Source organism: Nycticebus coucang, chromosome 12 (genome assembly GCF_027406575.1).
Source record: "Nycticebus coucang isolate mNycCou1 chromosome 12, mNycCou1.pri, whole genome shotgun sequence".
Lineage (NCBI taxonomy): Eukaryota > Metazoa > Chordata > Mammalia > Primates > Lorisidae > Nycticebus > Nycticebus coucang.
In genome coordinates this window covers 109,565,052-109,592,100 of record NC_069791.1, presented here as the reverse complement: position 1 = coordinate 109,592,100, position 27,049 = coordinate 109,565,052, and the positions used below count along the sequence as shown (strand labels likewise).

At 44.8% G+C, this 27,049-nt stretch overlaps 1 protein-coding gene across 3 annotated transcripts in view; it reads right to left on the bottom strand.

The window, feature by feature from the left end:
- SNX29 (sorting nexin 29) overlaps window positions 1-27,049 on the bottom strand; it is a 640,705-nt gene that overhangs the window by 258,784 nt on the left and 354,872 nt on the right. The window lies entirely within an intron of this gene.

The window sequence follows — 27,049 nt, the reverse complement described above, 5'->3', positions numbered from 1 at the left end:
GGAAGGAAGAGATGGAGGGAAGGAAGGAAGAGAAGGAGGGAAGGAAGAGAAGAAGGGAGGGAAGGAAGAGATGGAGGGAAGGAGGGAGGGAGGAAGAAAAGAGGGGAGGGGGAAAAGAGGGGAGATGGGGAGGAGAGAGAGGGAAGAGAGAAGATATGGGGAGGAAAGAGAGGGAAGAGAGAGGAGAGGTGGGAGGGGATGGAGAGGAGGAAGAGAGACAAAACTTTAATGACAGCACCTACTTTGCCTAACTCCTTTGAAGACAAAGATTCTGCCCCAGTGAACCCTGGCAGTTAGTCCAATAGGACAGCTTGCTCACAAGGCTGTCCTTTGCTGTCAGATCCCTAATAACTTTTTCGAAGAATTTCTAAAGTGTTAGAAGAACATCAAACACTCAAGGGCCATGCCACTGAAGCAAGAGCTCCCCAGCAGCAGTCGGCCAACTCAGAGCAATCATCATCAACTCAAAAGATGCCTTCAATTTCTGCTGGAGGGAATGTAGTTATAAAGGCAGTGACACATGCATCCCATGGCATTTACACTCAGCCCCGGCCAGAACAGGAAGATCTCAAAGGCTCTGTAATATTCTAATTCTCCAGCCAAGGATTCCACTTCAATAAATTGCAAAATGAATTAAAGGTCTGTTTTAAACTTGAACAGGTTATAGCTTGCTGGTATTCCACCTTGACATATAAAAAGGACAAATGATTTGATCAAATTCTAAGTGGAAACACAGTCTCTCCTATTCAGAGCCCAGACAACCATAATTAACATCATAACTAGGAATGGCACGGTTCAGAAGTCTTCAGAGCCTGGAAGGGCTCCAGGGTCAAGGGCAAGTCAGGCAGCCAGGCCCTCACACTGGGCAAAACTCAGGAGAAAGGTGGAAAACTCTGCAACTGTGATAATGTTTTCAGGCAATAGTTCAAAAATCAGTGCTAAAAAGAACCTGTGATGAACAAAACAGCATAATTTTAAATCGGGACAGGTTCAGTATCGCTGGTTTTTCCCTTAGCCTCAGGTTCTGCTAGGCTCAAGGCCCACATCCTGCTCCTTCTGATGATGGTGAAGTGCCCAGAACAGTGAAGGGACCTGCCAACATCCCCCGGTCACTGGAAACTAGAACGTCTAGGGCCTGAGGCCCTTAGCACTGTGCTCTTGGATCCCTGTCCCCTTGGGAAGGAGTTCTGGCTCCGGTCATGATGGCCACACTGTGGATGGGGGGCTCCGGACACAAGAGTCTAATCTCATCACATCTCGGCTCACACTAGCCCAGTGGTTCTCTTGGTCCCACCAAGAGTGGGAATCAGGCAGTGGCAATGTGAACTTGGCTAGCAAACATGGGCCCTTTTTATTTTTATTTATTTATTCATCCTTTTTTGTTTTTTTTTTTCAGACAGAGTCTCACTTGGTCACCCTTGATAGAGTACTGTGGTGTCACAGCTCACAGCAACCTCAAACTCTTGGGCTCAAGTGATCCTCTTACCTTAGCTGCCTAAGTAGCTGGGACTACAGGTGCCCGCTACACTGCCTGGCTATTTTTAGAGACAAGGTCTCGCCCTTGCTCATGCTGGTCTCAAATCTGTGAGCTTAGGCAATCCACCCGCCTCGGCCTCCCAAGTGCTGGGTTTACAGGCATGAGCCACTGTGCCCGGCCCCAGGGTTCTTTTTAAAAATTTAAATCAGTTGACAATCATATGAAATAATCATACATGGGGGCTCAAAAGACCTATATATATACTAACTGCAGCACAGACTCTAAATTGTAATTCCTACAGATTTCAAATAATCAGAAAACTGAAAAAAAAAAAAAAAAAACAGATTTTTTTAATAGTGTCACACTATGATAAGTGATGTTTGTAATTATGGCCTTGAGGCCCAGCAAGTTCCTTAACTGCTTTCTAAATTATCGAAGATCAAATTATGTTCAGTTGAATTTTAGCGATAAGTGTATTTTAATTATATCCTCATTTTTGGAAGATTAGTAACACACACGGCTGAAAGAGATGATCAAGGAAGTTCTGTGAATAGAACATTCTGGATAAAGCCCAGATTTCCAGAATGTCCCCACGAAGACATACTCTGCTTTGATTCTAGGTAGATGAGCTTGTAATTCAGATTCTCTCTTATAAACAAGTGAATTATTGAATAATATTCTTTTTGTTTGTTTGTTTTTCGAATAATATTCTTAAAGTAAGTGAAGAAATAAAGTGGGAGAAGAGGGAAGAAATAGACGAAGCCCACAGCAAGGCAGGAACCACAGAGCACACGCCACACGGTCAGGTCTCTGGGTTTGCTGAAGGAGATTCCGCATTTTTGCTGCACTTTCTAGAAGCCAAGGCAAAGAAAAAAATATAACCAGTGATGGCATTTCACAGCATCCACAAGACTTGACTACTTAGTCAAAAATCATTCCTGGTATTTACACCTGAGAGAAATTTCTCTCACATAGAAATTATTCACTTTATATACATATGAGTCATCAACAACAACCTCACCAATATGCTCACCCTGGTGATCTTCAACAGGCTGGATTCTCTCTTAACACCCCAGGCAGGGGTTCAAAACCTCAGATGTCACTGAAAACAGGGGATATAGGCTGGGCTTAGGGAACAGCAGACGGGCCGATTTCGGGCTGTGATAAACAGGAAGGTACATGTCCTACCTCCAGAACACAGCTCTGACTCAGCACCAGCCAACTGCTGCTGTGTGGGAATATGGGCCCAGTGCATCCAGGCAATCAAATTTTTCAAAATATTTCAAGCATACAAAAGAGTAAATAACACACATTTACTAATAATATGAAATAACGGAACATTAAAAAAAAAAAAACTTGTATACCCACCACTGCGTATGTTAGGATATACCCCGTTTCCCCAAAAATAAGACATCCTCTGAAAATAAGACCTACTTGCAGGAACGATAAGACGTCCCCTGAAAATAAGACCTAGCGCATCTTTGGGAGCACACCTTAAAATAAGACACTGTCTTATTTTTGGGGAAACAGGGTAGAACCTTCTAATAATTCTGAGAACCTCTCCCCAATATTAGCCCTTCTCCCCTGTGATTGCTGCCCTGACTTTCTCCAACTGTAAACCCCTGACCTCACTCCTGTTCCAGTCTGCATCTTTCTGATCTCCATGCAAATGTGTCCGGCTGTAGTTCACTTTCTTTGCACCTCATAATATTCCTGAGATCCATCCACATTGATGCACACAGTGAGGCTCATCCATTCTCACTGCTGTATTGATTTCTGTGCCACAACACTCTTTTAAAACCGATTCTCTTTATTGATGGATATTTGAGTTATGCTGAATGTTTTGCCCTCATGAGCAGCACTACACAAACACTGCTATATGGTCTCTCCTGGGTGCTGTCGGCAAGTGTTTCTCTAAGATGGGACTAAAACCTAGATTTTAATATTGGCCAAACTACTTTCAACTAGAACTATGCGCATCAACTCTGTGTAAGCAAACCACAGCCGTGGACCAGATACCCCCATCCTGGCAGCACAGACTGCAGGTTCACGTGCACCACCCACGACCCATTCCCCAAGCGGTGAAGCAGTTCCGGCTGCATTTGCTTCTGCCTGTGTTTAGCTTAATTCAAGGACACAAGGGCTTCACATGAACAGACAACACCAATTTCTGGCAGGTGTTTGTAAAGATCACTTCTTGAAAATTAGCTTCTGAAAACTTTTGGACAACAAAGAGTTTGACCTTATACTCACTAATATAAGCCCAGAGGCTCCTACAGGGCCAAGAATAGACCTTCCTAATCTAGAAATGCTTTTAGAAAATGTATACTGGTGAGATTTCTTTCAAAATACATTCACCCTACAATGTGTACCCAAGATACTCCACAATGCTTTACAAAAGGTATGATCTAATAGAAAGTTTCCAAGATGATAGAACGAGAGACTATGGCCTGAATGTTTATGTTGAAACATTTACAGGGGAGAAGGGCTAATATCGGGGAGAGGTTCTCAGAATTATTAGAAGGTTCTACCCTGTTTCCCCGAAAATAAGACAGTGTCTTATTTTAAGGTGTGCTCCCAAAGATGCGCTAGGTCTTATTTTCAGGGGACATCTTATCTTTCCTACAAGTAGGTCTTATTTTCGGAGGATGTCTTATTTTGGAGGAAATGGGGTATATCCTAACATACGCAGTGGTGGGTATACAAGTTTTTTGTTTTTTTTTTTTAATGTTCCATTATTTCATATTATTAGTAAATGTGTGTTATTTACTCTTTTGCATGCTTGAAATATTTTTAAAAATTTGATTGTCTGGATGCACTGGGCCCCAAAAGCCATGTTGAAATTCTAACCCCCCAGGTAATGACACTAGGATAATGGGGCCCTTGAAAGGTGATTAGGTATTGAGGGCAAAGCCTTCAGGAATGGGATCTTTTATAAGAGAAAACCCTTGCCCCTTCCACCATGTGAGACCACAGCAAGAAGGCTGTATGAACTACAAAATGGACGCTAACCAGATATCAAATCTGCCTTGACCTTGAACTTCCCAGCCTTCAGAACAGTGAGAAATCACTGTTCTTCATCAGCTACCCAGTTTATAGTACTTTGTTAAAACAGCCCAAACAGACCAGGACAATAGGTCACACAGCCAAAAAACAGAAAATGACAGTGCCCATGCAAAGAACATACAGAAGTATGCCTTTGAAATGTAGACGTTGTTTTTTTTTAGAAATTAGTTTTATAAAGAAGGTTTTCTTGAATGTGGCCATATCCATTTGTTTATACTCAGCTGCTCCCACACTGCTTTAGCACCCACAAAGTCTAAAGTGTCCACTATCTGGCTCTTTCCAGAAAAAATGTTCTGATCCCCATCTTTGATTATTAAATTAGACACATCTTCTAGATTTCAACAAAGAGAGGACTGTGCACACAAGATAACTTCCTGCATCATAAACTGAGATAGAAACAGATTCTAAGCAAATTTTCTTTTGTATGTGATCAAAATTTGCCCTCAGATCTATGTCCTTTAAACATGGAGAACAGGAAGGACAGCAGCAGCGATGTTAGACATGAAGGAGAATGACAGTGTCACTGTCACGTGTGCTCAGGACAGTCCACGCAAAACAGCATCAGCTAGAAGACTAAAATCTTTCTCTGTCCACAGGGGAAGGTCACATCATGACTGGAGTCTGCCCGGAGCAAACACTAGAATATTCATGGCACAGTCTCTGCCTATCATATGCAGAGTACATTCTCTGAATTCAGAATTCAGCAGGCAAACAAGATAATCACGACCCCTGCCTTCGTGGAATTTACATTCTAGAGGGAAGACAGGCAATAAAGAGCCAAACAAGGACATAGAGTACATGATTGGAGGTTCTGATATTTTAATCAAGAAAATAAAACAAGGCAATGTGATGGATAAACCAGATGAGAGGTGCGTTCCAATCACAATGCACTACCTGGGGACACCCTGCTGAGGAGGTGGCACTGAACTGAGACCTGGGGGACAGGAAGGGAGCCATGGGGGGAAGGGAACATGGGATGTGCACTGGCCCTGAATGAACTTGGCATTTTCCAGGAGCAGGCCAGGAGGAGAAGGAGGACAATTGTAGCAGTTAAGGGGAGAGGCATGCAAACATCACAGCAAGGACAAATTGAGAATTACTCAGAGAGATCAGGCAAGTACCTACTAGTAGCCTCCAGGCAAAAGGCGGTGGCAGGTCAGACTCATGGTGGCAACACTGATAGTGAAAAATGGTTGGTTTTGGGCGGCGCCTGTGGCTCAGTCAGTAGGGCGCCGGCCCCATATACCGAGGGTGGCGAATTCAAACCCGGCCCCGGCCAAACTGCAACCAAAAAATAGCTGGGCATTGTGGCAGGTGCCTGTAGTCCCAGCTACTGGGGAGGCTGAGGCAAGAGAATCGCTTAAGCCCAGGAGTTGGAGGTTGCTGTGAGCTGTGTGAGGCCACAGCACTTTACCGAGGGCCATGAAGTGAGACTCTGTCTCTACAGAAAAAAAAAAAAAGAAAAATGGTTGGTTTTATAAGATATTCTAGAAGGGACTCAATATAACTCACCCAGTGACTGGAAATAGAGAAAAAGAAAGAGGAATCAAGGGTGACTCAAGTTTTTGAACTTGGGCAACTAGCTGAATGGAAGGTGATGCCATTTACAGAAATGGAAAAAGTGCAGGAGGGACAAGTTTGGAGGAAAACCCAAGAGTTCTGCAGGGGCCTCACGCAGTTTGAGATGCCTTTAAACCGGCAGTCCTCCACAGAGGGCATACTTGCCACTAATGGGATAGTACAAATGCCTGGAAATGATTTTGGTGTCACGACTGGGAGAAGGAGACAATCCTGGCACATGGTAGGCCAGTAGGTACATGTCGCTAAACATCGACAAAGGACAGGACAAGCACCTGCAAAATGGACTGGCCCAAAATGTCAGTAAGACAGAGTTTGAGAAGCCAGGCTTAGGCATCAACCCAGGGCACCATGAAGGCAGGGGGACAGACGCACATGTGGGGCTCAGAGAGGTCAGCGCTGAAAGTACACATTTGTTTTTTCCCAACAGCTTACTCTTCTGTGCCCACAACATTCTACCTTCAGCTGCTCTGCTGGGCCGGGGGTGGGGTGGGGGTGGGGGGTTGGAGACAGTTATATGGGAATTAAAAAGGGATTGAGGTTAGTGGATCTACATAAAAGCTGCAAAACCATTAACTCATTCGTAAACCCTTACTAAGGCTAAACAGCATGCCAAGCATTGAGGAGATCTAGAAGGGAAAAAAAACGGCAAAATATCCAGATCCTCCTCTCTGAGTGGCCCAAGCTGGAGGAACCACCAGGTTGACAGATGGTGATAACGCTCTGACAGGGGCTCTCTCCAAGCTTATGGGGACAGAGAGGAAAACACAATTAACTCTGCCTTGGTTAGAGAAATTAGTGGAAGAAGGTAATCAAGAAAGGGTCCTTCTCACCAACAGTCAGAGAAATGCCAATTAAAACCACATCGAAGGGCAGAGTCTATGGCTCAAGGAGTAGGGTGCCGGCGAGTTGAAGCCTAGCCCAGACCAAAACTGCAAAAAAAAAGAAAAACACCAAAACCACATGGAGATGATGTCACTCCATTACCAGATTAGCAAAAACCCATAAGAAATTTTATTTATGCCATTAAGAGATTTTCAACATTAGAAAATAAAGATACAAATATTAAATCAAAATACTTAAGTAAAAAACTCATAATTCTAAATCTGAATTAGAAATATCTGTATGAACTCATAATAGATATTCTGTGGAAGAGACGGGCAGAGGAAGGAGGGGAGGGGCAAGGAAGGGAGGGGGTAAAGAGGGAAGAAGGGAGAGCAAGAGTCCCTGCGCTGACCACAGCAAACGCCTACAAACAACAGCTAACCTAGGAGCTGTGAGCTTCTCCTTCACCCAGATTATGAACCAGCAAAAGAACCAGGGTGCCTTGGAGAAGTAGGTGACTCCAGGTCTGGGGCATAAAGCAAAAGAAGGGCCCAGAACATCTCACTGCCCCTGCTTTGATGTCCAGCAGGATCACAAATGTTTAGGATGACCATTCAGGAGTCAACCTCAGTACTGTCTCTTGATCTAAACATGGGACAATTTGATCATCACAAAGAAAAATAACCGTGAGGGACTGAAAAGTATCAGGTTTAAAGACATAAATTCATAATGCTATTCATTGAAAGGTTCATTATTCATCTTAGAAGAAAAAGAAACCAACTTGTTATTCCAAAAATGGATAAACAGAAGGAAAAAAAAAAACCAAAGCCTGTTGCTTTGCCCTCCTCATAGCATTATGGGGAAAATTAATCTAGGTACCAAATTGGTAATAGCACAAACACATTGTAACCATGCCATGCTGGCAGAAAAATATAGAAACATACCCATCCATATACAAGCCAGGCATTTTTCTAGATGTTATATACACGCTAACTTTTCTAACAGTAATACTAGGAGTTAGGAACTATCACTATTCCCATTTTATAGACAAGAAAACTGAGGCTCAGAGAGGTTAATAACTTTCTCATAACAAGCTGTAAAGTGAGGAAGAGTAAAATTCTTCACAGTCTTCATCAAGTGTTAAACCACAGCCACGCGGAGCACAGTAGCAGAAGATGACGAGTCTCAGGGAAGATAAACCACAGCCACTGAGAGTACAGTCACAGAGGACGATGAGTCTCAGGGAAGAGCAACATTTCTGCTGCTGCTTGTCAGTGCTGTCACCATCCACATCACATTCCTTATTTACTGAGCATTCACCTGTGTTGATCACTGCACATGAATGGTGCCACGATGTACACATTACCATTAATGCCACTTTCCAGAGGGCAAAAGTGGGGTCTGGCAAAGTTGGGCAGGTGCCCACAGTTGCTCAGTGAAGAATAGGTGGGGCCAGACTTGGAAGTCAGTCACAGCCACACTGTACATTTTGCATTTCCCCCAGCTTTACTGAGATATAACTAACAAATAAAAATTGTGCAAATTCAAGGTGTACAATGTAATGATTTGTCTATGTATACACTGTGCAAAGACTACTAGAATCAAATTAGTCAACACACCCATGACCAGCCACAGTTACCGTTATTTACGCAATCTTTGGGGTGAGGATGTGTATGATCTGCCCTGGCAGCAATTTCAAGGAGATAGTGCAGTTCTCACCCACCACAGTCACCACGCTGTGACAGAGCATGACACTATGCTAATGAAGGCCACAAGACCCCATCGTGCACTCCCCCTCCTCATCACTACCGGGCCCTGAGCAAATACGCCTTACAGAAACAGGCTGTCAAACATATCCTATGGAAACAGGGCTTAGCCCAGAGTTACAGATCCTTGTAAAATCACATTCCTATGTTCACAAAACATCTGGTTCCCTTTGTAACTACCTAACCCTCTACCCTCTAGATCTAACCTTGCAATGTCTCTGCTTTAGGGATTCCACCCCTCACTCCCATCCAACTGAAAGAAAGATGTAAAAACTCCCTTCCTTTGTTAAGGGTCACCGAGAATTTCTGGGTGTGAACCCTTCTCAGTCGGCTGGCCCATGGAGGACCCCATACCTAATTTGACCTTAGTGTTCTGGCATTTTCTCTATGATCAACTTGTGTTGGGCACAACTCTTAGATACCCAGAACTACTACATGTTACAACAGAAAGCATGTGCCTTTGACCAGCACCTCCCCATCTCCCTGCTCCCCAGGCCCAGTAACCACTGCTCTCCCTGCAGCCCAAGTCTGTATCATTCCTCCAAGAGGCAGCTGCCCACAGACCCAGATGGGAGAAGTCTAAAGCGGGAGGGAAGCCCGGGATCCCAAGGAAGAGATCAGAGACTGTGTCAAGAGAAAGAGCTTTGTTGGGTAGTCATTACTCTATCTGAAAAAATAAAAGAAACATTCACGAGAAAGAAAAAGCACAAAGGCCTCTTTTCTAGTCCAGATTTGATCTTAGAAGTGGTCTACCCTATAGGAATAGTTCACCACCAGCAGCAATTTTGCCTTCCAAGGGACATCTGGTCAAGGTCCGGAGACATTTTTGGTTGCCGCAGCTTGGTGGGCAGGCGGCATCCCATGGGGAGCAGCCAGGCGTGCACTGGACGCCCTGCTATGCACCAGACACCCCCGACATGTGACACAGGACTGTCTGGCCCCACAGCTCAACAGTGCTGCGGCTGACAATCCCAACACAGAGAAAGTCCCTTAAGCTTGCTGAGCTACACTTTATTCCTTTGTTAAGTGGCAAAAATCAGACTTAACCCCTTCATGGAAGTGTATACAGGCAGTAAATACATGTAGTACCTGGCCTTTGACGGGCCCTCAAAACAGTAACTGTGTCTGGGTGGGGCTGGGGGGGGACAATTATCTTCAGCATCATTGCTAAGCAGGGGAAGCACCTCTGCCAGGGACTGGCGTATTGCACCTTCCTGGCCAAATCTGGCCGCTGCCTGTTTTGGCGACATTTTATTGGCACAGAACCATGTTTACAATACCAGGCAGTGAACAGCTGCAACAAGAATTGTACAGCCCACAATGTCTGAAGACTTTACTATTGATCCCTTTTAAGAAGAAGTCTGCTGTCCTAGAAATGATCAAGAAATTGAAGGGCTATAGAAAAAACGAAATTGTTACCATCTTGAGTTGTCAAAAACAAAACAAACAAAAAAACTGTAGGCTATCCACATTTCTTTCCCCACGTAGGTAAGGACTACAGATGCAAAGTTCTGAGATGCAAAACAGCTTCTAACCTCTGCAGGCCAATTTTTTTTTTTTTTTTTTTTGAGACAGAGTCTCAAGCTGTTGCCCTAGGTAGAGTATGGTGGTGTCATAGCTCACAGCAACCTCAAACTTGGGCTCAAGGGATCCTCTTGCCTCAGTTTTTTGATTTCTAGTAGAAACAGGGTCTCGCTTTTGCTCTGGCTGGCCTCAAACTCGTGAGCTCAAACAATCCACTTGCCTCAGCTTCTCAGAATACTAGGTTACAGGCATGAGCCGCCACAGTCAGACCTGAAGGACAATTTAATCCATCTGATTTTATCACTTTTTGTCGAAATTGACTACCACTTTGCTTTAAAATACACACCATCAAAGCAGCTCAAATCTCAAACACCAAGAAGGCAGTTGTTATGGTATTTGCAGGGAAACTTATATCTCACTCTCCTCCTGAGCCAGAGCACAGGGAAGGGAAAATTTTCCATTAATTTTAAAAGCTTTTACTACCAAAGGCAAAAAGGATTTTTTAATAAGACAAAAAAGTAGTATTTTAGCATTTAGATTTAGTTTTCTTCACAAAGGGAAAATAGTTTCTACCTATTACATAGTAGGAATCGGATTGTTACCACAGAACATATTTCATTTAGAGGAGGAGGACTGAGTGTAAAAGACTCATTTGCAGAAGCATTAATCTCGGGCACCTGGAAACGAATGTGCTAGTGCACAGAAGTTGGTCTTTGTCAGAACAATGTTTTCGAGATTTTATTTTATAAGACTCATCTCCCCCTCTCTACCTTAAAAATGAATATTTTTTTAATGTTTCAGAGGGAGGTGGAAGGAAATCCAATAGAACCCAACTCAAACTCCTTTGCTGCAGAAATACCAGTCTTTGCCCAAAGCCAAGGCATGGAGCTGCCTGTGTGACCCAGAGAAGTGAAGTAGGGTATTTTAAAGATTCTGTGAAGGGGAAAGAAAACTTTTTAAAAAGTACTTGTCACTGTAAAAGAGGCTGACAGTTTGCCCTAGCAAAGAAGAGTTTTTAGTGCTGAAAAGGAAGGCTGTGAGTCATGCCGCGGAAGCAGAGTACCCTCAGCGCTCTGCTTCACGGGTCCTAGAGGTGAGCATTACCTCTGCCAACAGGAGCTGCAGAAAGAGCGAGATGCTGACAGGATAAAAATTAGCCACAAAGGAAGTTAGGAGAGAGGGCTGTTTTCTGAAGAACAAGACTGAGAAAGCTGTGGGCACTCTGGCAAGCAAACGCTTCTGGGTTGGTAGGAAGAGAAGAAATGTTCAGGGACTCTGGCTGCCTCTCTGAAGGACTCACGTAAGGAGGCAGGAGGCTTTGTCACTGCCCCACGGAGGGGTGAGAGTCTCGCTAAAGGGAAAAGGTGACCCCACTGTCCATCATCCCGGTAATGTCAACCCTGGGACAAGTAGAAGGTTCCTTCTTCCTTCTTCCTGGCCTCTGGTCATGATAGGCCTAGATTTGAAAGCCCTCAGAGGACCAGGGAGGTTTTAGTGGTGGAACAAGCTGTTCTTAGCCAGGTGACAGCAAGCTAGGATGGAGGCAGGAACATAGGCCGGTTTGGCTATGATCGACAGGACCTGAATCTACCCAGGGAAGAACAGTCCTGAGTCAAGACCAGAGTCTGAGAATCAGGACCAGCTAACAGGGAGAAGGGCAATGGCTGAGTAAGCCCAAAGCTGCCCAGATGACTGCACACTGACTGTGGGGAGGCCGGGGATGGGGTTGACTGTGGACTTCTCTTTTTCCACTAAAGTGGAGAAAATGGGTCCTCAGAAACCAAGAAGGACTCCTGCTCCCGTAGTAAGCATGCCAGGCCATTCTCCGCCAAAGGAGGGTGGTCCAAGAGGAGACTAGACTTGAAATCACTCTGTGTATAACAGGGCTCAGGGCTGTTCATCTCAGGAGTGACACTGTCTGTCCCTCCAGCAGGTAAATGAGACGAGAGGGTCCCTATGCACCCCACTCAAGGAGGGGGAGGTAGTAAGAAGCAACATGTATGATTCTGCATTGATCTACAAACTCTACACATCAGAAAACGTAACTCCCAGGACACAGATGAGGAAATCTGTGGCTAGGTGGCAGGGCCCAGGCATGCACTTAGATCCTCACATTCTAAGCAGCATGAGGAAAAACCAATGTCTCTTCTTGTTTAGACTCGAGGCTCTTTTCCCCAGATAGGGGCTGTGAGCTTCGGGTCTGGAATATGAACCCCACGCTGTCATCAATTACTTCTGTGACTTTGACCTCAATAGGTCACCATGCCTTGGTTTCCTCCTCCATATAATGGGGTAAGAGTAATACCATCACAGAGAGTGAATGCAAGGATCACATGAGATAAACGAGTGCTCAGGAATGCATGGCACCGAGTGAGCCCTGAGCAGGTGCAAGCCCGGCAGCCCGACGAGGCTCTCCTCACTAAGAAAGACACCTGCAGCTTTCCCGAAGAACACAAGGGCTCCAAATTAACTGATGAAAAGGATTCTTTCTGCTTTTATTTTTTAATCCACTCAAACATGCCTCCAAAATGGATGAAATAAAAATGTTCAATATGTTCTTTCTACCGAGCTGTTGGATCAAGCAAGTTATTAGCTGAGCTACATAATTCATTTGATTAATTGGCACTGGTAATGAATCAAGAGAGGCTACAAAACTTCGAAGTTGCACCCAGTCCAATTTCAAGTCTCTTTCAAGCTTTGGAAGAGTCTTCCGCTAGAAGACAGTCATAAAAATGTGTCAGGCAACAGAAATGGGAAGTTTAACCTCTCATGAGGGCTGGCAGATCTCACAGTGACACCTCCCTAAATAAACACACTGTCTGACAGTGGGGACGGGAAGACCTCAGCCACTGCTGTCAATGGAACTGGGTCCAAATATGAGCTCTGCCACTTCCCAGCTGTATGACTTCAGATATTCTACTCAACCCTTCTAAGCCTCCTCCTTTTCCTCCACCGTCTACCTTGCAGGGTCGTTGTGAAGATTAAATGCCAGCGTGCACGTGACACCCCAGCCCAGTATTAGATACATAATACGTGCTATTAATTCATGTCAATTACTTTAATTTAAGTAATTCATTCATTTATTCACTCATTTCTAAGTGAGTGAGCCACTTTAGTAAAAATTTCTTATTCCACATCAGAAAGTTGCTCAGATGGATGTTAGCACCAGTTCTTGCACACAAGCTTGGACCAAGTTAGTCCAACCTCTGGTCTTTGCAAGCCTAACACCAGAACCACCGTGCTTTGTTATCAGGCCCACAGTGGAAGAGAACAGGCATCCTTCAAATAAAACAAATAAGAACATCATGCTATTAGAAGCAAAGTCCTAAGTCTGACTATCTTATCAAGGGCCATTTGTAAAATGACAGGGTACCCTGAGGTGGCTTCCAAGCCAAACTGCTACAGACCATTCAACCTAAAAGACTCCCAGTGCTGTCCCTCAGGACCAACAGGCAAAGCATTTTTAAGACAAAGAAGCTTCTCAGCACCACTGACTTGCCTACCAAAACTAAATCTTCCTAATCAGGTCAGAAACAGCTGGCTGTGAAGGGAATTTCTAGCTGGGGAGGGTGGTGTAGCAATCCACACATACCTGTGCAGGGAGAAATCAAAGCAGAGAGAAAAGGATAAAGAAAAGAAAAACTTTCCAATCGTGCCACTTTCACAAAAAGACATGTTAATTGTAGCATCTGAAATCTAAAAATCTCACTCCAGGAAGAATGTCAAATAGTGCTAAACAGAAAGAAAATGTGAAGATGTTTTGCCTCTGCCTCCCTCTGTGGTCTATCAGTCAGCCAAACCTTTTCCCAAGCTGCTCCTGCCACCAGGACTAGCCTTCTTGTGGCAGCGTCCTCCTCTGCCCTTAAAGCCCCAGTTCGGAAACAAACATTCCTGTCCTAACCCAAGACTCCCCAAACTACATCCCCTCCACTACCAGACTTCAGACGGTATTAATTCCCTTCTTCTGAGTCACTGATCACTTGCTGCTACAAATTACTGTTTTATGAGGCTAACGCCCACGGTAGGCTGTGAGCCCCGCAGGGCAAGAGAGGAGGTAGATTCCTCAGCACACCCACTGACCTGGCACTCATCCATTCAGCACTAAAATAAAGCTTACTCATCTATCCCTATAGCATCCACTTCTCCTCACTACACTCCCGTTTTCCTCCAGGGATCTAGCCCTCTCACTAATCTCCATTCTCCCTGTCTGAACAGAGCTCTTCTCTCTGTCTTAGCACATGAGCAAGACCCTGTGGTTAGAAAGAGAGTAGAATTTAAGCTAGCCTACAGAGTAAACTCGTGGTGTGAACAAGAGAGACTCTGCTTTTCCCTACATGAACATGGAGGAAAAATTGTTTGCCCAGGGGTCATCATAGCCGTCTGAGATCACAAGGGGAAAACCTACCAAAAAAACAATGTCAACCCAGAAATGGTAGAGGCAAGTGTTACAGAGAATGAAACAGGAGCCTAGTGACAGAGCTTAAGTCTCAAGACCCAGCCATGCTTAAAGCCAGACTTTCCCTTGAGCCAAGGGATTCCCCTTTAATGAGATTATCAAGATAGGGTATGCTCAATGGTAATAATAAGCAAAGCATGGTATCTTAGTGGCTGAATAAAAGTCAATATGATGGGGATAAGAGCAATACCATGACGGGGTATTGTGACTATAGTAGGTCCAGCAACACAATAGGGCAATTTCCTTCCAGGCAGTGACTCAGGGATCCACGGCAGTGTCCTCTGTGGCTATGAATATGATGGAGATAAGAGCCATACCATGATGGGGTATTGTGACTGTAGTGGGTCCAGCAACACAACAGGGCAATTCCCTTCCAGGCAGTGACTCAGGGATCCACGGCAGTGTCATCTGTGGCTATGAATATGATGGGGATAAGAGCAATACCATGACAGGGTATTGTGACTGTAGTGGGTCCAGCAACACAACAGGGCAATTCCCTTCCAGGCAGTGACTCAGGGATCCACGGCAGTGTACTCTGTGGCTATGCTGCACAGACACACGGCTTCCAGGATCACCATGGCAAAGGAATCTGAAAGTGATGAAGAGTGCATGGGGAATTCTTAAAGGAAGAGTTATACTCGATGTGCTTACATTACTAGTAATAATGATTTTATAAGCTTAAAACCAATATCCAATTATTGTTTTTTTTTTTTTTGTAGAGACAGAGTCTCACTGTACTGCCCTCGGGTAGAGTGCCGTGGCGTCACACGGCTCAAAGCAACCTCTAACTCTTGGGCTTACGCGATTCTCCTGCCTCAGCCTCCCCAGCAGCTGGGACTACAGGCGCCCGCCACAACGCCCGGCTATTTTTTTGTTGCAGTTTGGCTGGGGATGGGTTTGAACCCACCACCCTCAGCATATGGGGCCGGCGCCCTACTCACTGAGCCACAGGTGCCGCCCAATATCCAATTATTGTTAATCAATTATAAATATTATTAGGAGTAGGGTGCAGAGTATGGACAAAGGGAGACAGGATTGATTCAGACACATGTTTTTGGCTTTGAGCGCAAAGTACGAGACTTTGTCACTTTAATATTCTGAAGCATGGCAAGCTGACTATCCCTTTCCCCCCACAGCTGCTGCATAGCCGCAGGCTGCAGGCGTTGAGGCCATTCTCTGCCAGGGTGGGGCTGCATGCTTCGAGAGAGAGTGCTTTTGGGAGTTAAGAATGTGGAATCTTTAAACCTGGTTTAACACAGAAAGATATGCTCCAGACCAGATAAAGAGATGAAATATCTCTTTTCTTCTGTCCCCTGTCTGGACACAAGGCTATCAGATATTAAAACATCACATCTGTGATATGTGACTGAGGGTCACCTAGGGTTTGTTCCTTGAGTCAGCTCCTAATTGTCTACCTTTGTCAAGACTCCGTGTTAATACCATAAATACCTTAAAACAATAAAAAGTAGCAAGTAAATCCATACAATTAATGTCATTAGTTGTAAAATTACTCTAGTTCATAGAAATGCAAGCACCATGATGGGACTGTCTGCCTTACCTTCATAAAATTTATGATTATGACACTGAATAAAATAAATATAGAGCTAGCCTGGTCCTTGAGGCGACATACTGGAAGCCTCAAAAGGGTGTGCCCACTGCTCTAAAAACTACCCTGTTTCCCCGAAAATAAGACATCCTCTGAAAATAAGACCTACTTACAGGAAAGATAAGGCATCCCCTGAAAATAAGACCTAGCGCATCTTTGGAAGAAAACCTTAATACAAGACACTGTCTTATTTTCGGGGAAACAGGGTATCTCTTTGTCTTTGTCTATTAATTCTCAATAATTTTCCTAATAATTACATCAGTCAACTGCCCCACCAGCCCACATGGAGTAAACTCGTAACATTGGGGCTGGTTTCCCAACAGGAAACAAGAAGCAAGAAAACTCACTGACAGCCCGTAGGCCGGTGTTAGTCCTATGCTCCCAATTTCTACCCTTAACATAGACTGGGAAATGTACCTTTCTATGTGTCTAGGAAAAGAAAAATGAGACAGGACTTGATAAACAAACAGTATAGTCTCTGTTACAGCCATATGGAGTCAAGTTTTCTGTTCTTGCAACCAAATGACTCTTACATGACATAAGCACCAGCCAGGTGCCAGAGATCATGACAGATGATGGGGCTAACTCAACAGCTGCCATTGTGGAAGTTACAGCAGAGCAAGAAAACAGGGGGGAAAATGAGGGAGACAAGAACACAGATGGGAAAAGCAAGTACAAACCATTGTATGGCCAGGGTTGGGAGCCGGGACACAGCAGGCAAGGAAGTCCCCAGGGGGACTGAAGCCAGTCTTCAGTCCTGCAGAGGGGATCAGAGAAGGCTTCCAGGATAGGATCTGATGATCAGAAGTCAGCCAGGAAAAAGCGGGAGGGAAGGGTACATGGGAAAAGAGGAGGGTTCCAGGTAGAAAACCTACCTGTGTGAAGGGCTGCAGCAAGAGCTCGTACATTGGGGAAATGGAAGCTCAGAGTGAGATGAGAAATGGCTGAAGAGGAAGGCAAGAGCCACAGCACAAAGGGCTTTATATTAACATATGAAGATGTTACATCTGGATGAACCTAAGGGCAAAAGTGAGCCCTTAAAGAGTTTTAAGCAGAAAAATGGCCCATACTGGGCTTGAGTAGTTTTTCATTATTCCATCAACATATACTAAATACAACAACCTCCCAGCCCCCAGCATCCTACACCCTTCCCTCCTCCCAGTTTCTATAGCCGCACGCACTACTGAGCTCATCAGGCACTGGGGACAGCCCTGTCCCTTCACCAGGCATATCCTGAACTCTGAGCCCAACCCTGACAGGACAAGGCTTCCTGTCCTTCTTTCCATCAAGGCCAGACAACTCCTTCTAGGGGCCCAGAAGTTGCTTCAAGAAGCCACTTCCCACTTCAAGCAGGAAAGCAAATATAAAATAGGCCCAAAATAGTGTGAGTCTGAAAAGCTGAAAACCAGCCACTATAATTACAAGTATTTTTATCTGTCACCCAAAAAGGAGTATTGGATCATTTTCTCAGTGTTTCTCTGAGGAAGTTCATCTGTTCATTCTCAAGTACTCCAGACTCCCAGATCAGAGACACCACCGGAAATGTGGCTTTGACAGTAATGAAAGCCAAATAGAACTCACGAGGTGGAGACGCAGAGCAAAAGGCAGGGCCCCGGCACCCTCACCCTTAGAGGGTGGCACCCCCACTGTGAACGGGAAGTGAGATGCCCAAAGATCTTTAAGAAAAGATAAATCCAAATATTGGCGAAGATGTGCCTCCAAGTCTGGGAGCCCGGACTTGCCTATGCAGAAACACAGATGTCACCTGGAGCTACCTGAGTGCAGTGGGTGACAAAGGCCAAGGGAGAAGAGGAAGGAAAGCAAAGCCAGGAAGAAGGGGATCCTCTTCCTTCTGCTGTACTGGGCAGGTCACCCTGGCACACAGGGACAGACAAGGGCCACCCCCTGAGCACAGATCCCTCAGAACGGGCCTGCCCGCTGAGCACATGCTCACCCTGGGAACAGCATCTCCCAGACAGGGTGTTTACATCCTGCCCTCAGGCTTGACAAGCTAATAGCGACCACATCTGTCACTGCTTTCATGGTCCTGGCCCACTCAGAGTGAGAGTGAAAGCTGGCTGCCAAGGAAGGCCCGACTCTTTGTTCTGAGGCGGGTACAGAGAAGGCCACAGAGGACAGTGGGAAGATGCCAACTCTGCAGTCAGTCAGCCGGGTCAGGTCCTAGTTCTACACCTCCAAGCCTCAGCTTCCTCATCAGGCTTACACACAAAAACAGCCCATGTGATGCAGTCAACACAGTGACTAAAGATAGAATAACCCCTCTATTTACACTAACTGCTATCACCATCATTATCATCAAGATTTATCATTGTTTTTCATTAAATAGATGTCACCAAAAACCCTAACAGGTCACAGAGTACCAGACACCTAATAGACCCCCAAAAACAACAATGGGAAAAATTTCTCCAGGATCAGTTTTTTTCAACTAACAAATTACAGTAAAAAAGGAAGGAAGGGGAGGAAAGATACAGATGGGGCAACGTGTAGATTAAAAGAGACTTCAAAGACGTACCAGCCACTCACAAACGTGAACCCCCTTATTGGGACCCTTACACAAGCACATGTTTAAACTCGGAATTTCAACACTCACCAGATATTGAACCCTATTGAGGAATTATTGCTAACTTAGGTGTCACAACAATGTTACAGAGTTTTTTTTTTTTTTAAGAGTCTTTATATTTATTACCAGTATAATATAAAGTGCTTTGGGGTGAAATCTCCCTCTAGAGAGCCGGGGAAAGAGGAGGGTAAATGAATGAAGCAAATTGGCTGTGAGGTGATTAACTGTTAAAGTTGGGTGACAGGACAGGAACATTCTTTACAGTCTTTTGTCTTCTCTTATACATGTCTGAAGCATCCATAAGAAAGCAACTTTTAAAAGGTTGATAGGGCTACCTGTTGAGATACAGCCTGCCTTCCCTCCCTCAGAGACCTTCACGCGGGAATCTGTCCACTCACTCACAAAGCTGCTCTGAAGGCTGGAACCCGCAGGCTGGTGAAAACCTACAGGCTGTGGTGACACCTCTTTGTTTCCAAGTTCCTCAGTTTCCCACAGCCAGGGTAGCTTTGGTGCTGCCATGACTACACTTGTCACTAACTGGAGTCAATGTAGGCAGCCAAGCAAAGGGCAGGTCCAAGAAGCAGAAATGCCCAGCAGAAATGCTCAGCCATCCTGCATGGTTAAATGGTTGCTGCCTCAGGAAGCTGGCGGGGCGGGGGGACAGCAAGCAAGGGGCCCCTGAAAGGCCCTCTGTTGAAAGAAGTCATTCTCCCTGGTACTCTGAGGCTCACTGGGGACTGGCACGGGCCTCCTTTATAAGGCTTCATAAGGTGTGACAATGACATTGTTCTTTTTTTAAAGAGTTCTTATCTTTCAAAATTGATTCTTAAATATTTAGGAATATAATAATATTGAATCTGGTATTTTCTTCAGAATACAATGAGAAACAGCTGGGGATAGGTTAGAATATAGATGAAGCAAGACTGGCCAGGAGTTACTGGCAGAAGTCAGGTCATGGGTACACACAGCCTTTTTATAATATTCTGTAGAATGTCCCAAAGTCACCCCTCAAGTCATCATACACAGGAAAAAAGGGAAATTGTAACTAAATGTACCTTTCTATACAAAATATTCATTACACAATTTTATAAAATATGTACAAAATACCCTCTACACTTGCCCATCTTTTTGTAAAATTGTGTAATGAATATTTTGTGAAGAAAGGTACATTTAGCTATAATTTTGCATTCTCTCTATGTATGGCAACTTTATGGGTCACTTTCAGGACACCCTGTATTTTTCTACATTTCAGCTTTACTTCAATAAAGAGATTTTCAGAGCTCCTGAGAAGTTTAAGCCTATTAGTCATTCACACTTTAGTGGGAATTACCCTTACCCTGCTAGAAAGGAGAACTCCTCTCCAGTTTTCACTAAAACACCATAAGCTTTAAACACTCAGTTTTGCTTGGTAAAGAAATTTTTTCCTCTTTAGATGATATGAGAGGCTGGTCTCAATCTACTCAGCATGATGTGATTAACAAAAAAACTTTACATCATACTTTTCATTTTGATTATCAATTTAATATAGATCTCAGCTCAGATTTTTTTTATACTGAGTCCTTACACAGAATTTAGTATTTTGTTTAAAAGCCTGTGCTTCTCTGGGACACATCAAAAGTGCTGGAAACCACCGGTGCCTATATCAGAAGCAAGTGTCTGTGGTGTAACTGCTCCCAAGGTCTTGGCTGCTTCAAGAACTTCTTTTATTAAGATGATGATCACATTCACAGTTAGTTACAGCATATGATTATGAATGTATTTTTTGCCAGCTTGATGTTTAGACTTACTTTTCCAGTAATAGTAACTCTGCCATTATAATGAGAATAAATGTTGCTAATACACCATTTATTTTACCCATGAGAAAAATTTTGGAACTAACTCATACAGTAAATGATGTGTATCCTATAATTTTAAAAATCAATCAAACAGCAAGCTGAGCCCTACCATTTGGAAGGAAGTAAAGTTCTGTTTGCAAAGAATGGACTGGCAATATTGAAGTGTGAGGCATTCAGGAGATGCAAAAAACTGTAAGATGATGCTATAAAGTAAAGACCTGGCACAGCCAGAAGGCAGGAGGAAGGAGCAAAGCTCTGGTAAGCATTGAGTGGAAGAGGAAATAAAGGGAAATAACATCTACCAATCACACACATATAAAAAGCTTTATATAAGAAGTTGGGGCACTTTGGTGGTAAGCAATAGAAACAGATTCTCACCTAAGCTAAACCAGAACTTAAGGCAAACAGGAAAGTGGGAGAATCTGCCTTATAAAAGGAACTGGAACCAGAACAACTCTGGCAAGTTCAACACAGAAACAACTAGAGGGTCTTGTAAGAACAATTGCTATTAGTCTATTTTAAATAAATGCTTACTGCTAACTGCTATCGAACAAACGGCCTTCCAAGCATCGTTGCATCCTTGCATAACTCATGAGTTAACATCCCCATCCCCTAGCTTAGGTCATATGCCGACCCCTGAGCCAAAAAGGCAGTAGAGGACTTGGATTTACTATCCAAACAAGACAGCAAGCAACAGTGGAGAGTTATCACTCCAAGGGGAATCAGAACCAAAGGGAGAAAAGAAAGCACAAAGACACCTCTGTCTGCTACAGGCATTGATCTGGGTTCTTTATGTTTAATTTCCAGAGCAAACCCACTAGTAGGCTGCATTTCAGTAACACAGAGTCTGAGGCTTAAAGCGTCTAGGTGGCCTGGCCACTTACACGTGGCACTAAGTGTCACATCTGAACTCAGTTTGCTTGGGACACCATACGCTCTTCCAAGGCACCAGCCAAAAGAAGGCAAGGACAAGTAAACGCAGGATCAATATTTTATATTTGTCTCAAAAGCAACAGCTGGAAAAGAATGGAAAATCTCTGGGGTTGAGTCCAAGCCAATGACTTTTACTTAAAAAGAGGTGGAAAAAAGCAGCAAGAGTCTTAGAAGAGATAAATCTTGGATGTGTCCAATATCTTTTATCTTTGAAACTCTTGGTGAGAGTACGGGATTCTCTCCTGGTGTCTTAGACTTTCAAGAAGGATGAGGAAGTTTACAAAAGAAATTGTGAGCATCATTGCTAACAGTCCCAAAGAAGGAGAGAAGAACTATCTAAAAAAGCCAGAGTTGGGTACAAAGCTCTGCAAAACTACCATAAAAGATACGGCTGCAGGCCTGCAGGTGGAGCTGCCTCTGCATGTCCAGTGCCTCCCAACAAGCAGAAATGCTGTGCTGCATTCATCCTGGTAACCTAGGCCCAGCCTTGGGGTAATGAAGAGTCAAGGCTATTCACAGATGAAACATCAGTGACTTGGCCATCAAAGTCACTTCACAGTCAAGAGAGAAGGAAAACTCAATCTAGGGAAATGAATGCCACTTGAGGGACGTCTATGTCAGCCTCCCAGCTTTCTTGGCTCATCTCCTGGAGCCATCCATGCTACCACTGCCAGGGTAGAGGAGCCACTGGAGGAGGAAGGAGGAGGCTTAAGGCTGGACACTGGGAAGGAGCTCAGTGGATGTGCACTAAGCAAGTGGGCATCATCTGTTACTCAGTGTTCTCTCCAGGTTCTCCAAGCAACACTTCCCCTCAAGTTGAGTCTGCCTTCTCTAGGGAACCTACTTCCGCTTAGGAGATATCTAATCCTCTCCACCAGGATGCTCCGAGGTATCTTTAGGACTTAGCTGCAGTACCTTATACAATTCACTCCAAACCTGGGCTCCCCAACTCACGTTCATCATCCTTTATTCGTTACATTGAACAACTGGATTCATGTTAACAGCCACTGTTCAGTATGTACAGAGCTCCTACTATATGGAAAGGAACTGCATCAGCTTTCCCCCCACATTCTTTCACTACTCCACTCTGACTTGTGTTTACAACTCTCTCTGTAAAAATCAACCCATTGGGCGGCGCCTGTGGCTCAGTGAGTAGGGCGCCGGCCCCATATGCTGAGGGTGGCAGGTTCAAACCCAGCCCCGGCCAAACTGCAACAACAACAAAAAAAATAGCCGGGTGCTGTGGTGGGCGCCTGTAGTCCCAGCTACTCGGGAGGCTGAGGCAAGAGAATCACTTAAGCCCAGGAGCTGGAGGTTGCTGTGAGCTGTGTGATGCCACGGCACTCTACCGAGGCCCATAAAGTGAGACTCTGTCTCTACAAAAAAAAAAAATCAACCCATTAACAGAATGACAGAGGAGCATCGCAAGGAATGTTGTAAAGGGCTCGATTCATGTGAACACAAAGGGTTCAGGCAAAGTGTTGGTGTAACGAAATGCCAATGCTACGCGCGCACATGAAAAATGACTGACAGACCTCACTGTGCAACCAAAAAACAATGAAAAAAACAGTCTGGGGTAGTAAATGCCATTTGAGGACATCTCTGCTTCAAGCTCACAAGTCTCTCAGCTTGCTGACTAGAGCAGGCAACTCCGCTGGCACCGGGTGTAAAGGCAGCGAGAAGGAAGAGAAAGAAGCTCAAGGCTGGCAAGAGAAATCTGCACGCCTGGACCTCTAGCTCCTCTCATCTGGTGTCCAGGCCCCAACTCTCAGAGCTAACAAGAGCGAGGCGGGCCAGGTGAGGTGGCTCACACCTGTAATCCCAGCACTCTGGGAGGCCAAGGTGGAAATATCACTTGAGCTCAGGAGTTCAAGACCATCCTGAGCAAGAACAAGACCCCTGTCTCTACTAAAAATAGAAAAACTAGATGGGTGTTGTAGAGGGCACCTATAGTCCCAGCTACTTGGGAGGCTGAGGCAAAAGGATCACTTGAGCCCAGAAGTGAGGTTGCTGTCAGCTAGGCTGATGCCATACACTCTAGCCTGGGGCATCAGAGTGAGACTCTGTCTCAAAAAAATAAAAATAAAAAAACAAGACAAGGCAATGGGTGGACAATAATTCTCCATATGACATGATGTTCTCCACATATCACAGCTGAAGTCAACACAGAGTGATGATGCGACAGCCACAGTGGTGACGCGTGACGTGAAGTCAGCGTAGGGTGACGACGAGACAGCCCCAGTGGTGACGCGTGACGTGAAGTCAGCGCAGGGTGACGACGAGACAGCCCCAGTGGTGACGCGTGACGTGAAGTCAGCGCAGGGTGACGACGAGACAGACACAGTGGTGACGCGTGACGTGAAGTCAGCGCAGGGTGACGACGAGACAGACACAGTGGTGACGCGTGACGTGAAGTCAGCGCAGGGTGACGAAGAGACAGCCCCAGTGGTGACGCGTGACGTGAAGTCAGCGCAGGGTGACGACGAGACAGCCCCAGTGGTGACGCGTGACGTGAAGTCAGCGCAGCGTGACGACGAGACAGCCCCAGTGGTGACGCGTGACGTGAAGTCAGCGCAGCGTGACGACGAGACAGCCCCAGTGGTGACGCGTGACGTGAAGTCAGCGCAGGGTGACGAAGAGACAGCCCCAGTGGTGACGCGTGACGTGAAGTCAGCGCAGCGTGACGACGAGACAGCCCCAGTGGTGACGCGTGACGTGAAGTCAGCGCAGCGTGACGACGAGACAGCCCCAGTGGTGACGCGTGACGTGAAGTCAGCGCAGCGTGACGACGAGACAGCCCCAGTGGTGACGCGTGACGTGAAGTCAGCGCAGGGTGACGACGACACAGACACAGTGGTGACAAGTGACGTGAAGTCAGCACAGGGTGAGACGAGACAGCCCCAGTGGTGACATGGCCTTTGAGATGCCACTATCTCCCACGTTTACTCTGTCCCAGACCCACAGGTCTCCTTTCTGCTCCTGCTAACTCTTTCCCTGTGCAGGGCCTTGCTATTCCCTAAGCAGCAGTAAGTAGCCACTGAACACTAAAATGTGGTCTGAACCATCCAGCCCATGAACAAATTGGTGGAGCTCAGCTCACCAGCCCCAGCTGCCAGCCTGCCTGCTTAAGCCCTGCAGGTGGAGGAACCCGTGTGCTAACCCGTGTGCTTCCACCCTGCACTGGTCTGACGGTCCTTCCAGCTGCACCTGGATGCCTCAGATGACCGAACGCTTCACCTCTGATAATCCTTTCACTCTTACTAGTTCATCAAGACCTTCATTCATTCAAAAACCCCAGACATCCCTGTCCTAGGTAAACCTTAAAAATATTTGCATTCAAGGGTTATTTATCCTTTACCAATAAATGGCCACTGAGTATACAAAGAAGGAAAAGACACAGTCCTGCTGTCCAGGGACTGAGTCCACTTGAGGAAACAAATGTGCAGGTGACCACCTCCCAGACTGAGGCACTGCTCTCCTCTCTTGCAGACTTTCCAGGCATAGACTGATGCCCAGCACCGCGACACTGCCACCAGCCAGTTTTGAATCTCATGACCCCACCAGTGAGTCTACAAGGAAAAACACAGTGAGGGGGTGGGGGGGTGGCCACACAGGAGTAGACAGTTGCCCCAGGCCTTCCCAGCCTGTTTTTTCTTCTGCAGCAACCTATTAAGACTCCAGCTTGCTTTCCCTTAACCTTACTTGAGTTAGAATAAGTTGCTTCTTAGGTCACCTCCCTTATTTAGAGTTAATTTAGGAACCAGATAAAACAGACCATGGCAGCCTGAACCAGGAATAGGGTTCCCCGTCCTCTTCCAAGATCCTGGGCCTCTGACACCTATGCCCAGCTCAGGCACATCACCATAATGAGTGGGTATTTTTCTGATTACAAAAATAAAACTTACTATGGACAATTCAGAAAGCACTAGAAGCATGTTGGTATACTTACATGTATATGTGTACATATACAGACGGGACTTGTAATACCACCTACCCACCAAGAGACCACCACAACATAAACACACAGCTAATCAAACCCCCCTGAGCTTTACCACTGAACATGGTGACAATTAATGGTTTCTGAATAAACTCTTTGTTACATTAAGGAAGTACCTTTATTCCTCATCTATCAAGAAGTTTTTATCTAAGATCAATAATAAACACTATAAAATGACTTTTTAGTACCTCACAAGATAATTATCTGGTTTTTCTCCTTTAACTACTAATGAGATGATTTAACATGGAATTTCATAGCATTAAACTTTGCAATCCTAAATAAACTCTACTTTTTATGTGCATTATTCTTTTAATATGTGAATTTATTGGGTAATATCTTTCTATAATTTTTATACATTTATACACAAATGGGACTAAACTAATTTTCTTATTTATGCTATGTTTGTCAAATTTTTTATATCAGGATAATGCACACTGAACCAAGATAGAGATAATTTTATGTATGTGTATAATAAATATATATACATATATATATTTTTTTAACATACATATAAATGCTTTAAGGACATATAAACAGCAAAGGGCTTGTTGTAATACCTTGAAGTGTTTTCTGGAAATCGCCATAAAGCCATAGGCTTGCTACCTACAGGAAGCAGTTCTCTTTTTTTTTTTTTTTTTATTGTTTTGAGACGGAGTCTCACTATGTCGCCCTAAGCAGAGTGCCATAGTGTCACAGCTCATAGCAACCTCAAACTCTTGGCCTCAAGCAATTCTCTTGCCTCAGCCTGCCAAGTAGCTGGGACTACAGGCACCTGCCACACTGTCCGGCTATTTTTGTTGTTGTTGTAGTTGTCATTGTTGTTTAGCTGGCCTGGGCTGGGTTTGAACCCACCAGCTTTGGTGCATGCAGCTGCTGCCGTAACCACTGTGCTATGGGCCCTGAGCCAGGAAGTTTAATTACTTTTTTTTTTTTTTTGAGACAGAGTTTCACTTTATGCCCTGGGTAGAGTGCTGTGGCATCACAGCTCACAGCAAACTTCAGCTCTTGGGCTTAGGCCAATTCTCTTGCCTCAGCCTCCCAAGTAGCTGGGACTACAGGCGCCCGGCTAAAGTTTAATTACTTTTGTAACTGTCTTCTACAGTGGTGTTTCTGTTGTTGTTTGGGGCAGGGTTGTGTTTTTGGAGAGGGTTGCTTTTTGGTCTCTTCAGACAGCCTGGCCTCTGGCTCATCTTCAATTAGTTCTACAATGAATGTTCTGGAAACAGCCTCCTTCATCCACATTTAACAGAATTGTATGTGATCTTCTTTCCTGTTTCTTTCTTCCAAATTTGAGGCTACCTTTGTTTTTTTATTTTTAATGTTATATACTTATGTGTTCTCTGTTATTTCCATACCACAAGTGCCAGAAGTTTCTAATTAAGTAATTTTTCTTTTTTCTTTTACA